A 13,815-nucleotide genomic window follows, 5' to 3' on the forward strand; every position below is an offset into this window, starting at 1 on the left:
AAAAATTTAAATTATGATCATGCATTTTATTTGTGTAGATTTTTCAGTTTAATTTATGGTTATATACATAATTAAATAAGAAAAGAAAACTATACCCATAAAATTTCAAATAAATATAACAAAGTGCATTGTATAACTATATTTATTTTACGCCAAAAATGAAGAGTACACATAAAAATATTATTGTTATATTATGCATATATATTATATGGGAGGTGAAAAACATGTGGTAATTTCCATATATAAATACTATACTACTTTTATGCAATTTTCCAGAAAAAGTGCTTGTCTAATTGGATGTAGTTTTTCCTTTTGTCAAAAAATGATAAGTTGGACACACCAACTCATAGTGCCATTTGGTATGGATGGACTAGTGAATATTTTCTAACGCCGCAACTATTGGAGCACTAGAGAGTACCTACTACTACTACTATTCATTTTCCAAATTACTTAATTTTTCAAATCTTTCTTATTTTGCATTTTGCAACTATATATATTGTAATTAAATTTACATAGTATTTAAAAAAATATTATTTTTATTAATATTAAAAGTAACATATTAAAAAAATTATATAATAAAATTAGATTATTATACTAATGAATAAACTTAAGCACATTTTCTTCCCAAGACGTGTAAAAAAGTGTTGCACAATTCATTTTTTTCGTTGCACATGGTAGACTTGTGTCTGCTTAAATACAAACTCAAAAAAGGATTCTCGTTTGCTACTTCCATTTTTGCTGTAATGCCGCCCATTTTTCCGACATCGTATCGCTTGAAGCCACCCCCTTTCCCTCCCCCTTGCATTTGGCCATCTTTTGTCCTATCAGGTGGCTTCTACTCACCAACACTCTCACCTGCGTGGTCTCTCTAAACAAGCTCGACTCCCTTGTTTGTGGTGGTCTGCCTTCTCTGAGAAGCCACTTGGGTTGGTTGGGACTTAGTTAGGCCGAAAGGTAAATCGGTTTGAATATTTTGAAATAAGAGTGGATTGTTTTAATCCACATTCAGTCCATCGGAATTATAGCCATCAAAATTTCATAATTAGGATTTGTAAAAATAAATGGAAGAAGAAGATGTTGAAAATATTGAAGAATGAAGGTAAGAAAATATTTTAAAAAATTGATTTTTCAAATTAATGGAGAGAAAAAGAGTTGAATATATAATTGTAGAGAGAACAAGTGGTTGATTATATTAATTAAAGGATAAAGTTTCCAAAAATATAAATGTATCATCTTAATGGCACAAACTGAAAAGGAAAGTGTGTTATCTTAGTTGGGATGGAAATAGTACTACTTATTTAGTTTTATTTCATTCCTATATTAGCAAGAATATGAATGAAATGAATGAAAGAATATCAATTTTATTCCCTTTGTGTTTCTTACTTATCTAATACAAGAATGAAATGATATGTAACTCCATTCTAATTCTCATTCAATTCTCATCTTCATTTCTTATTTCCTTTTTATTCAATTATACTCTCTCCATCCACGAAAAATAGGACACATTGTGAGTGACACGGGTTTTAATGTGAAATTGGTAAAATAAAAGAGATGAGAAAAAATCAAGAGAAAAGTTGTTGAAAACTTTCATTTTATAAATGTGCTCTATTTTTCGTGGACAACCAAAAATGACAAATATGCTCTATTTTTCGTATACGGAGGGAGAGAGTACCAAGCATGACCATAATTATAGTTAATTCAACAGTAAATTCGACAGCTTCGCTTCCTATATAAACCAGTTGCCAATAGCAAGCCTGAAAAGCAACCAAACTTCCCTCCATCCTTGAATATTCTCTCCCACATACACCAAACATAAACATGATGAAACCACATGTCGACAACCTCTGGCTCGTGGCTCTCGCTTCGAAATGCAAATCTCTTTCTCCTTCACACACCATAATCTTCATGGCTACTCCTCAACATGATCTTCTGGGCTCACCCCGGCAGCTCCGCTTGGGGCCGCTATAGGTGGACGAAGCTGTTTTCCTTCCATCGGGCCATTCCCGGCCCGAGGGGAGTCCCTGTTGTTGGCAGCATTCATCTCATGGCCGGCTTGTCCCACCACAAGCTAGCCTCTGCAGCTGAATCCTGCGGAGCCAAGCGCCTCATGGCTTTCAGCCTCGAGGAGACACGTGCGATTGTCACGTGCAACCCCGAGGTGGCCCGCGAAATCTTGAACGGCTCATCTTTCGTGGACCGCCCGGCTAAGGAATCGGCCTACGAGCTCATGTTCAGCCGCTCTATGAGCTTCGCTCCCTACGGCCTCTACTGGACTACGCTCCGCCGAATCGCCTCCGCTCACCTCTTCTGCCCCAAGCAGCTCAAGGCCTCCGCGCACCAACGCCTTGAATTAGCGAATCAGATGGCCGCGGCTCTGGATTGCTCAGACGGTCAGCCTGTCTGCGTGAGGAATGTGTTGAAGCTGGTCTCGCTTAACAACATGATGTACGCCGTGTTTGGACGGAGGTACGTGCTTGATTCTGCCAATCCAGAGACGGTCGAGTTGAGGGATTTGGTATAGGAAGGATACGATTTGCTAGGCCAGCTCAACTGGTCCGACCACTTCTCCTTTTTAGCCCATTTCGACGTTCAGAAAATCCGGTCCAGGTGCGCCCGGATGGTGCCCCGGGTGAACCGGATCGTCGGCAGGATCATGGCCGAGCGAGACACCACCGGTCTTGATTTCGTGGACGTGTTGCTGTCTCTAAAAGGGCCCGACCGCCTGTCGGAATCCGACATGATCTCGCTATTATGGGTAAGCAGCATTAACTTGTATGTCTATGGTCTAAAAATTGAAATTAGTTACTGTATAATTTTTATTACGAGCGCAGGAGATGAAATTTAGAGGGACGGACAGTTAAGGGTGCACTCCCTTAACAAGATTCCGGCGACGACGAGCGGTCGTCAACAGAAGGATGAAGGTGGACGTCACGGGCTTTCCCCGGGATCAGCTCTAAGAACAATACGGAATTGAAATAAAAGCTTGAAAATAAAATAGAAGGATAATTGATATTTCTGGATTGATTGAAATGAATAACAATGTCCAGTATATGAGCAAGACAGAAGATATGAAAAGGATATGCACTCCCTAAATATCTAACTAAATAATGCAACTAAATAATAATGCAAGATATGAAAGATATATACATAATAAACGTATCAACCCCCCGCGGTTAAAATCCACCTTGTCCTCAAGGTGGGAACCACGACACAACGAAGAGCGACGCGAACATAAGCTTTGGCGAGCTCCCCCCTCCTGGATCAAACGCACACAAAATAAATATGCAACTTCCTTCATCATATCCCTCCAAAATCACCAATGGAGGACCGTGTTGGATACGAGCCACGGCAGACTTCGAAGCAATATTGTGGTTATGATATTCCAGGGCTACAACGAGGAGCATGTCAACGCGTTCAAGAATACTCAAACAATGTGTGTCAATGCGCGGAGGGATCAACCGTGCATCAGCGTCGAGCGATGTTGATTGATGTTTCATACTTGCAACATCACCGACATGCATATCTACATAGAGAACGACAATTTTCGTCAAACCTTTTGGAATGACATATGCAACTTCATCTCCAACAAATGCACCTAGTTCAACACCTCCTTTCTGAACCAATTCTTCAGATTCTACTCCAAGCTCATCCGTAAACAACCTTCTCCTATCTTCTATTCCTACTTCAAGCTCATGCTTTATTGTCTCTGATGCAGCCTTGTGCTCATCAACATGGACTTGAATCTCCGTTCTCTCTTCACATTCATGCATATTTGTTTCTAACTCCTTTATTGAGCTCGAAATTGCAGCTTGTTGAGGCAGATCAGAGGCCAATGGTGGCGCTGTCATTGGCAGTGGCGGCAGCTCAAAAGGCGGTGCTAGACTTGGCTGTCGTGGCGGGCAATCTGATCGCGATAGTGGTGGTGGCTGCTGGTAGTCTTGGTGGGGCTGGTTTGCAGCGATGGTTGCTGTTAGTGGTGGTTCCCAACAATAAGTATGTTGAGCTTAGGGCAGATCGTATAGCTAAAATCCGAGCTGTTGTTACCGGATAGGCCACGTATCCTAACAAGTGGGTTGTCTGAGCGCGGTGTGGTGTGGCTGCTGAGGCGGTTGATAAGGCTGATCATATGGTGAGTATCCCTGCTGCGTGCACAACCTTGGCGGGTCCCAACAAGAGGGCGGTGGTGGCGAGTACAAATCTGGCCCATAGGACGATGGTTGCTGATACGCAGTTTCTTGGCGCAGCCATGGCGGGTCTCAAAAAGTGGGCTGACAGGCTTGGTAGGGATGGTATTGTGGGTGGAGTCGCCCATCCTATGGATGTGGATATGATGGCTGTTGATCGAACTCTCTGATCGGATGGAGCAGGGGATGATATACGGGCTGCTCAAGTTCTTCCATCGCATCCAATCTCATGTTTAATCTAATGCAGAAAGCCGTCATCCGATCACATAGGGAAACGATATCCTCGGTGGTGTAACGAGCCATGAGTATGACAATGAAAGCACCAATTGTTAAGGGTGCACTCCCTTAACAAGATTCCGGCGACGACGAGCGGTCGGTCTGAATTCTCGGAATTTTGACTAAAATTTAAATAAAGAGAATGAAAGAGTATTTATTCTGGAGTAAACAAAACACGATATTCAAAATTTCCATTTTAACTCGGGGATTACAAATATTGACGATGAAAATAAAGAAAATAACAGGGAAAAAGAAGTGCGCACGCTATTTTTCTTTTTCCACAGTAAACGTGTTGATTTAGTACAAGAAAGAAAATGTAGAACATAAGTTCGTCGCAAACTAACTACAATGCAATACACGAAGAGTTTAAGTCACAAATAGAGAAGTATGAGGTCTTAAAAAAGAGATAAGCAATAGCCCATCTTATCGGGCTAAGCCACGCCAAGCCGTGTCTCGATCGGCCGTTGGGCCAAAGGCCACGAGCCGTGTCGCGAAGGGCAGAATTTCCGTTAACTAGCGTGGTGCGTCGCTGCAAAATACAAAGGTGTAGGTGAGAATAAACGAGTCTTGGATACCACGTCGCTGCAAAATACAAAGGTGTAGGTGAGAATAAACGAGTCTTGGAACTACCAACGATGACAAACAAGATGGTAAAAGTAAGAGGCAAGTCTACTTTCTAAATGAAGAACAAGTTAGTACCAAAATAGGAAAGATGAGTGGCAACAAGCCCTGCACCCCAGCTTTAACCGAAAGATGCATTATCAGCCCCTTTCCAGCTGAAATGGACCTCAGATGTTAGCCACTGCACAGCCTTGGTGGCGCCTGCTACTGCCGAGAGTTGCAGTACCCTCCTCTGCCATCTTTGTGCACCTGCCACACCAACCGAAAGCCAAGGTGAACCAAGTACTACACCCCAACAAGAATCCAAATGCAGTTAAAGTGCTGCAAGGTGTACCAAGAATGCAGCAGCCAATTAAAACCCCACGAGTACACCCTTTCTTCCTATAAGAACCCCCGCACCACCTCCAAAACCCCTCTCTCATACACATCGAACATCCTTCCACCACATCAAAGAAATCAGCATACTCCTATTCCGTGAGGAGCCGAGAACTAGGCAGCAAGGGGGAGCTTTTTCCATAACACCACAACAGGTAACCATGCTCTCCACCCAAGTCTTCTCGTTGACATCATGTAGGAACCAAAAAAATATAGAAAGCATCAATTTTACCCCTCACCATCAAAATTAAGCCCAAAAAACTGTAATCCAAAAGTCCAGATTGTTCGTTCTGCCACATGCTCAAACTGAGAATCTAGTCTAAGACTGAAATTTAGAATTTAAACCGAGACTTAGCTTAATCGCGAGGAGGCTGCCACGCCGCTGGAGCATAGCGCGAGGCGGTGGTGGCGCGCCTCGAATCACGCTCGGACAGCAGCGGAGGTGAACGGAGAGAGAGCTGTGAACGAAGCGGAGGAGAAACCGCCACTGCCTTCGTTCAATTTGGAAATTTCAGAATTTGAAATTTGGGGATCTTCTAATTTTCGCAAAAGAAATGAGAAATAGAGAAGAGAGAGAGACGCCGGAGGAGACGGCGGTGGGAAACGGGAGTTGGGCGACGAAATCGCCGGGGAAGTCGGCGATTTCCGCCGAGGAGGAGGAAGCCGCTGATTTTCTCCTCCAGTAAGGTTGTTGAGTTGGGAATTGAGGAATGATTTAGAGAGGGGAAGCCGACGGCTGGGAGGGGTACTTTGAAGTTGGGCCTTCCTCTTTAAAAATCTGAAACGGGCCGAAATTTAATTGAATAAGGCCATCTCAATTAAAATACTTGGGCCACTGAAATCAGATGAAAATTTTTTGGGCTTTGTTTTTTTTTAAAAGAAAAGAGAGGAGAAAAGAAAAGAGATAAAAGATTTGGGCCGCTAAATCTGGGCCTTGGTTCTAATATTTATTGGACCATGATAATTAATTTTGATGGGCCATTGCTCGATATAAATTCAGGATTTAAGAAGAGAAATTTTCCCTAAGCCACGAAAGAACAGAAATTATTAAGCCGTGTTGAAATAGCACTCAGTGAATAACTAGATGGGAATTTTATTAGCCAAATAAGTATTTCCAAAATACTTAAAGAAAATAATCCAGGAAATTTTTATACCCGAACAGTTCGACAAGACTCCGAATAAATTAAATCGTTGATTTAATTAAAGATTTAAGACTTCTAAATTTAGAAGCAAGACGTAAAATAATAAGCACACGCTTATGCATGCATACATGCAAGATGAATAATTACTTAAAGCCTAATTTAAGTATTATTATTTGTTATAAAGGAGCGTCGTCGCACGACGAGTAATCTCAAGTCAGGAAACGCCCGTTTGAAAAAGTTAAACAAACGAGGTGGACTTTCTCTTCTTTCTTTTAAAGCGTGTTTTATGTGAAAACATGATTATTTGAATGAGTTGTCATGCCATGTTTTGTTTTATGATTTCCTATCTGTTGGCTATGCCAACCAATTAAATCGAATTCTGGTTCCAGTAGGTCAGTAAATCCTACTCGGGCTAGTGTACACATAGGGACCGTGTGCTAGCGCCAGGTTGGCCGGTCCAGGGGTCGTGAGCTAGCGCCAGGTTGGCCGCCAGTGATCGTGGAATGTGGCCACATTCCCGATCACGCAGTTTGATAAGGCATATCATCAGAAGTTTAAAAGTCTGCAGTCTATTTTCAGAAAGAAATAACAGTTATAGTGACCGGGACTTATTTTCAGAAAAACCTCGTGTTCACTCAGCTTGGCTGACAACTAAAAGAGAAATGTTTTCGGCATGAGCCCACTGAGTGCATCAAGTACTCAGCCCTGCATATTGTTTTCCTTAATGTGCAGGTTGGTCGTTGTCAAAGCCGAGGAGGTGTTGGGACAGAAGACTAAGTAAGTAGGAAGATAGTTGGTGTAGTATGTCTTCATACATATACATCTGTCTTGGTACTCTTCTGTTGCGCAAATTTAGAACTTACTTTTAGCAAAGACAATTGTTCCATAACTACTCTGATTCAGTATGATTTGTACCATCAACACATTTCAGACAATGTTTCCTTTGATTTAAGCATCTTGATGAGTTGAGACAGTTTCAGTAAGTTTTAGTCGCGATATAGCTACACTTTCTTTGACTAGGGAGATGTGGTCGTGACAACGTCACGGACTTTCCCAGGGATCAGCTCCAAGAATAATACGGAATTGAAATAAAAGCGTGAAAATAAAATAGAAGGATAATTGATATTTCTTGATTGAACGAAATGAATAACAATGTCCACTATTTCTAATAGTGGATACTAACTTAATGAGAAAGACAAAAGATATGAAAAAGATATGCACTCCCTAAATATCTAACTAAATAATGCAACTAAATAATAATGCAAGATATGAAAGATATATGTAAATAATAAACGTATCAACTGTTCGTGGTAGGAAATCATCGGAGTTGTGTACGACGAGAACTCGTCCATACGCGACTCCAATCTCGCCATACCTGCCATCATATGTTTGAACATTACTTTAATTGGGTCCAGGGGCGGTGATTCGACGACCGACGACAGCACCGGGTCCGTTACCGCCGGCAAGGAACACATGGGTTCCGTACGACCTCCGAACGACTGACAATCCGGCATGAGTTCAACAATGAAAACGCCAATTGTTAAGGGTGTTATCCCCTAACAAGGTTTCGACATCGACGAGAGATCGATGACGGAAGGATAAAGCTGGACGTCACGGGCTTTCCCCGGGATCAGCTCCAAAACTAGGGTTTGCAGAAAATTAAAGAAGACGATAAAATTGGGAAAATAAGATAATTTGATATTTCTTGAATTCAATGAAATGAATAACAATGTCCACTATTTATAATAGTGGATACCCTAACTTAAGGAACAAGAAAATATCCTAAACATATATGAAAAAGATATGACAAATCGCTAATTAACTAATTAATAAAGATATGAGGATCTTCATATAGATATGCACGTATCCGTGATACGGTGGCGGTGGCGATGGAGTGGATACAGGCGAGACTGGTGCTGCACAAGGATGTTCAGTCGTGTGTCCAGCGTGAGCTTGACGCGGTCGTGGGGAAGACACGTGCGGTGACGGAGTCTGATTTGACGGAGCTTGTTTACTTAACGGCAGTCGTGAAGGAGGTCATGAGGCTGCACCCGCCCGGGCCGTTGCTTTCGTGGTCCCGTTTGTCTATCAGGGACTCCACGGTGGACGGCTACCGTGTCCCCGCGGGAACCACAGCTATGGTTAATGTGTGGGCGATCAGCCGGGACCCGGAAAACTGGCCCGACCCGATGAGGTTCAAGCCCGAGAGGCACCTCACGGGCGTGGAGATTACGGATTTGAGGCTCGCGCCTTTCGGGTCGGGTCGGAGGTCGTGCCCGGGTAAAGCGATGGGCATGACCGCGGTTAGCTTTTGGATGGCGAGGCTTTTGCATGAGTTTGAGTTTGAGGCGGCGGGTGACGTGGACCTGACCGAGGAGCTGAGACTCTCTTGTGAGATGAAGGAACCGCTAGCGGTGAGAGTGCGTCGGCGCATGAGTTAAGACAACGAACATGGAGAATATATGTATACAGTATTCTATAATGTGGCGTTTCATGTAATGTAACTTAATTAATTAATTGATGTAAAGCGCATCGTAATATCGGTCTTTAATTAATTAATGACTTAAATCGTCGCATCTTGACCACCCAACTTTAGTCCGAAGTCCTAGCGGCTGAGTTTACTTGACATGGACTTGATTAACGTTTAGGATATGGTCAACTTAAGAAATCAGAGTATTGCACGTTTGATCAGATCATTATGGAAAGCTTGTTTTCGGATTTTTCTATTAAGTGTTGATTCTCCAAGCAAATGGAGTATATTTTATTTTAGGCATTTATGTACTATATAAGCATAATACACTCACTACCAACTTATTAAAATAACGATTTTTTTTTCTTTCCAACGATAATAACGTTTTCTTTCCAACGATAATAACGATTTTTTTTTCTTTCCAACGTTTTGTTGAAATACTACTCGAGTGAGTTCTGTTAACTTTGAATACTGAAGTAAATTCAGTTTTCTTTATAAACCAAATAACTCCCGTTAAAGAATTCGCTTAATCAGCTGCCAACATCACGCATGAGAAATGAGTTTTAAACTTGTGCTCGTCCAAAATTAAATAAATCTCATTTTCACTTGTACAAAATTAAATAAATCTCATTTTCACTCCATACAAGTTTTAAGGATACTGTATGAAAAAATTTGGTGGAAAAAGCCAGTGGAATGTAATTCTTACTATTGATACTCCCTCCATCCTAGCTTAAGAGTTCTAATTAGTTAGGGCACGGGTTTTAAGAAATATAAAGAAAAATGGATTTAATAAGTTAGTTGAATATGATTCTCACTCTTATATATTATTTTTATATAATAAAATGCGAGAGGAATAAGTTGGTGGAATGTGTGACCTACTTAGAGCACCCACAACCGTGCTCTTGCCAAGGAGCACGGTTGTGGGTCCGGCGCCACTATTCCTGCTTGGTCTTAGGCAAGAGCACAACACCCACAGTTGTACTCTTCCGCAAGGACGAGCACAAATCATTTTAAATAAAAACATTTCCATAACATTAAAATTCATTAAAAAAACCGAAATAATATTACAAATTACAAATAAAATAAAAAAGACATAATAAAAATCCTAAAAAATAAAAATTACATAATTAAAATCCTATAAATTAAAAATTACATAATTAAAATATTAAAAATTAAAAATTACATAATTAAAGCTAAAAATATCCCCGTGGAAGACTACTCATCCGGCGGCACTACCCCCAATTGTTTTTGGAGGCCCAATATCATGGCCTCGCGCGATCGAAGTTGCGAGGGGGTCATAGTTGACCTATCGGCCATATTGAGTTGGGCCAAAAGGGTCCACAACAAGTTGTTAGGTTGGCCGCCGCCTTCTTCCTTCCTTGCAGTCGGCGTTGGGAACCGCTCAGGCCGGCGTCGGGGCTACCCAAGTTAGCTCCGGCGAGTTGACTAACCACGTCTTCGGAGCCGGAGTCGGATAGGGATACCGACCTTGACCGTTTGGAGGAGCCGCTAGAGGAGGATGTTACGCCTCCCCTATACTTCGGATGCGACCGCGTCTCCTGCCAAATGTTGAGGTACTTGAACGCCTTGTAGTTCATGGATTGGTAGGTCAACATGGCGGAACTGATGATGTCGACCTCGCTCCGGCCGCTCCCCGCCGACCGCTCTTCCTGGAGGTAATACCCTTGGAACTTGTTAATTTCTTCGTTGGCTCGGTAGATGGCGTTGCGCACCATACTCTCGTTGCGCTTGATTGTTCCCTCCGGTCTGTTTTCATTGTACCGGCGACAGATGCGCCACCAAAAGTGATCGCCGGATTGGTTCGTGCCAACCTCCGGATCTTCGGAGATTGACAAATACGCCTTGAACAATTGCTCCATCTCCGCCAGCGGGTACGGTGTGCGGACACAGCTAGTAGGAGGAGTCGGAGTTTGGGAGGGGGCGGTCGACCTCACTCTAGGCTCGGGTGTCCACCCGTATCGCCATTCGGGGGCATCTTGGTCGTCGATTGGGTATGGCCGGTAGCCACCCGGAACGCCAGAAGTTTGGGTTTGAGGAGGGGCCGAATATTCCGTTTCCAGACTATGAAACGGTTGTGAACCAAACCAATCGGGGTTCCAACCGTGGGAGCCCGGAGGGTGATCGCCTTGGCCGGACATTGTTATGTTGTATGGGTGGAAGAAGTGGAGATGAGAGAATGTAGATGAGAATGGAAATGAGAGAATGTGGTGTGAATTTTTGGATGTGAAAGTGGGAGTATTTATAGATGAAAATGTGTATTTTTGGGGGAAAAAATAAAAAAAAAAAATAAAAAGTGTTAGAAAACGGTAAAAAACGGATATATTTTTTTTGGAAAGTGGAAAAATATTTTTTTTATTTGTAAAATCGGTTTTTTAATTAAAAACCGATTTAAAAAAAAAATCAAAGGCAACGGCTATGCCGTTGCTCAATCGCAGCACGCCACGTCACCTGCTCGCTGCCACGGACGTGCTCGATGCATCGAGCAGCGCCGTGCCGGCGGCGCGAGCGCAGCGGCGGACTAGCTCTTCCGTGCCGCTGGCACGGACGGACGCCGTCCGTCCGTCCACCGTTGCAGATGCTCTTACCATTTATAATAAGTGAAATATGACTCTTAAATTGAGACGGATGGAAATAGCAAAACATGACTCTTAAGTTGGGACGGGGGTATTAGTTTTGTTTGGAAGAAATCTCATACAATCAAGAAATCGATCGAGAATCAGGATTTAATATTACTACCATGTATACGATATTCTAAATTTGTTTGAAAGAAATCTCCTACAATTAATAAATCGACCGAGAATCAGGATTTGATTTAACTACTAGGATATTCTAAATTCCATAATTATAACATACTATATGTGGTACATATTGGCATACTAAAGGCATGTAAATCAGTAGTATTAATCAATTCAATATACAAAAACACAATTCTGGATCCTTCTGTAATAAAATGCCAATGAAATGAATAGTCGAAATGTAGACTCCATTTAACTAAACTAATCAAAATGAAATGAAACTTTTAATGGTATATTCCCAAAATGACAATATGAGACACTTTTAGGCTATGCTTAGTATTAGGGATGTCAATGCAGCCCGCAACCCGTGGGCTGACCCGAATAACCCGCCAAATTTATAGGGTTAGGGTTGAAATTTTCTAGCCCGATAAAATTACAACCCGATTAGCCCGCACCCGATTAACCCGCAACCCGTTAGGGCCAGGCCCGAAAACCCGATGGGCTGGCCCGAAAACCCGATAAAATTTCTATTGTTCTATTTGTTTGACTCCGAATTGGACAATTTCATTGATTATTTTTATAATATAGATAACTAAAAAAATAACATTCAATTTTATATTAAACATATAAATTATATATTAAATTTTTATTAATATAATAATAAATAAATAAATTAGAAACTTCTAATTCATTAATAAATATTTAAATTTATAAACATGTTTTAAAACATGCTTTAAAATATTTAAATTTATGTTTTATTTTACACAAATCTCAAATATTAGTATTTGATCATGTTTGTGTTTGAGTTTAAGTATAAATCTCAAATTTATCATAACTAAATATTTATATTTTATAAATATAACTAATTTTCGTCATTATTTATTGGATTAATCGCATGTTAATTTTATCGGTAGCGACCCGATTAACCCGATGGGCCAGCCCGAAACCCGAGCGTTTAGGGTTAGGGTTGAACTTTTATAACCCGAAAAAATCTCAACCCGATTAGCCCGCACCCGATTGACCCGCAACCCGAGTAGGGTTGGCCCGAAACCCGGTGGGCCAGCCCGATTGACATCCCTACTTAGTATGATGGAATGAAATAGTAGAATGAAATGTAATTCCTACTTCCATTCTATTCATTTGCTTGGTATAATGGAATGGACGAAAATGCAAATTTCATTCCAATCTCATTCCATTCCAACTTCCATTCCGTTTCATCTTTATTCCATTCCATCATATCAAGCGTGAGCTTAATGACTATATATATATATATATATATATATATAAAAAAAAGTAGAAATCATACACATACATCATGTGCAACCATTTAAAGAAAAGGGAGCAAAGTTTTGTTATGTACATATATAGCTTAGTCATCTTAGTACTAGATGGGACATGTTAAGGGACATACATTTATGGCAGTGAAAACAATGAAAATGATGAAATGAATAAGGATCACTGATCTGAACTCACATGCAAAAAAAACTTCTCTACTGTGCCTAAGATGATAAAAACAAAATGAAAATAGTTGAACAAATCTCTTGCAGATTGTGACAATATGGATGAATTTATGGGGATGCGTATATGTCTGGATAAGTCTCCCTTATGTTTCACATTATTGCATTAAACATTCAAGACGCGTGGAGAGCATATGCTAAGCTAGTGTAGTGGTGGTCGATTTCGATAGGAAAGGATATAATCAAGGGGATATATACAGATTGATATAAATTGTTAATATCGACCCCCTCTAGTTTTTAATTTCTGCAATCACATTGTAATGTATCCTATAAAAAGGATGTAGCTTTACTACTCTAATAAACATTTTAATCCAGCAGTTTTCCTCTAATATATTTGCTTAGTTAGTGCATGCACAAACTGTGAGAGAAATGGTCCAACCCAAACTTCAAATAATAACTAGATGGAGACACGATTCAAGTATGTTATTTGGATTTATGCAATATTTTCTCATGTTGTAATGCTCCACAGCTTTT

General features: G+C 41.0%; 1 long non-coding RNA gene and 1 pseudogene across 2 annotated transcripts; one reads left to right on the plus strand and one right to left on the minus strand.

The window, feature by feature from the left end:
* Positions 1–1,818: 1,818 nt before the first annotated feature.
* Positions 1,819–9,086, plus strand: LOC121765699 (annotated as a pseudogene).
* LOC121764658 lies at positions 4,626–6,202 on the minus strand. 2 transcript variants are annotated; one of them, XR_006042583.1, is made up of 3 exons: positions 5,416–6,202; positions 5,160–5,330; positions 4,626–5,042 (listed from the first exon to the last, which is right to left on the minus strand). It is a non-coding gene; the product is annotated as an uncharacterized LOC121764658 (long non-coding RNA). The 2 variants fall into 2 exon arrangements; XR_006042584.1 differs by having other exon boundaries at positions 4,626–4,989; positions 5,416–6,201.
* Positions 9,087–13,815: the final 4,729 nt, after the last annotated feature.

The sequence above is a fragment of the Salvia splendens genome, chromosome 14 (genome assembly GCF_004379255.2).
Source record: "Salvia splendens isolate huo1 chromosome 14, SspV2, whole genome shotgun sequence".
Taxonomy (NCBI): domain Eukaryota; kingdom Viridiplantae; phylum Streptophyta; class Magnoliopsida; order Lamiales; family Lamiaceae; genus Salvia; species Salvia splendens.